Here is a 1,595-nt window from a genome sequence, read left to right on the forward strand (position 1 = left end):
TCCCGGCCGCTCGGATGGTTTGCTCCACCTCCGCCCCGATGCCCCAAAGCCGGTGGTACAACCCGTTGCGCATGGCAGTTCTGGCTATAGAAGGCGGCGCCGCCATCTTTATTGAGGACAGAAGTGCTGCCCAGGGTGCTGAAAGGAGCGGGGAGTTTCTCCGCGGGTCGCTACCGCCTTCCCTCTCCTGCTAATGCTCTCTCTGTTCATTCTTGGTTTCCTAGCCTTTCTTTAAACTGAGAATCTCATCTCCCTTACGGAGCACTAGGTCCGAACCCTAACACCAATTTTGCTTTTAAAATGTGTTTTCATAATGTTCTGAGTGTTCGCACCGCTCTGGGCAGCGTTACCATGTAGAATCCTGTGACAGGGAGGATAATGACCAGACACAGGCCCGGTCACTAGCAGTTCAAACAGTAGCGCAAACTATTTATTAACAAGTTTAACTTATGAAACGTCGCAAATATCTCCTTGTTTAGCCCTACAGAGCAGGATCTGAAAATGACTCTCCTGAGGCAGGAGGATAAGCCAGCTCTTTCCAGCCTCAACAGTCGCTAGCAATCGCCCAGACTTGGGGCTCCTGCGCTGGACACCGCATCTCTCCAAACTAAGGTTCTTTCCAGTGTTCTGGGATGCCACGTGGAACCCAGGGTTGCACCACAGCGGTGGGCCCAGCTTCCTCAGATCCCCGCCCCTCGCCTGCGACAACTGCATCCTTTAACCCCTTGAAGAGCCTGACAGAAAAACTCAGTTTTCCCTAGCCCCGGTTCAATCTAGCTTTCCGTCCTACTCTGGCACGCGCGCATCTCAACTGACCAATAGCTGGATGTGGCGCAACAGACGTCACAGAATAAGCGGTGCAGGCGGTGCATTCCAATCAGAAAGTCATTGTTTCTATTGGCACAATGGGAGACCCCGCCCCTCTCGGAGGACTCCATTGTATGAGGGAGGAAGGAGGTCCTCGAGGGTTCCAGGACAGACAGCAGAAATAATCCAAAAGGCGAGCTATACCGGTCGGCCTCCAAAAGAGGCATCGGTAATGAGCTGCAAAGCCAGGTGCGGACCACTCTGGCATTCTGACACCGAGGCAGAAGTCAGGCCCAGGATCCCAGAACGCTACACTGGGTGCGGCTCCCCCGGCTGAGTGGTTACTGCTTCAAATAGCCCAAGAACTCCTGGCCAAGACCTCTGGCCCGCCCCCAGATGGTAGCTATGACATCACCAGCAACCAATCAACGCGTTCTCCTGCTTCTCAGTTTCTTCGCTTCCGGGAGGCCGGTCTCACGCGGGTTGTACCCCATGTGGCTGCTAATATCTGGCGCAAGGGCTTCAGTGTGTTTTGGGTCTCTGAGTCTATAGGAGCTATTCCGGGACAGAGTTCCGTGTCAGGTGACATGGTCAGTGCGGCGATGTGTCTGCAGCGGTTGCCGACTTGAGGAGAGAGGAGCGGGACCTGGTTTTGACCGTGCCCGCCGCTCAGTGGAAGTTAGGGGAAGGCACAAATCTGAGGTCGAACAAGGAGTAAGGGAACTGGGATCACTGAAGCAGCGCCTGAATGACGTTAGGGATCTGGACTCCGATACAAGATGCCTGAG

The sequence above is a fragment of the Microtus oregoni genome, unplaced genomic scaffold (assembly GCF_018167655.1).
Source record: "Microtus oregoni isolate MIOR12 unplaced genomic scaffold, Mior012 000028F_ref0000031, whole genome shotgun sequence".
NCBI classification, from domain to species: Eukaryota; Metazoa; Chordata; class Mammalia; order Rodentia; family Cricetidae; genus Microtus; species Microtus oregoni.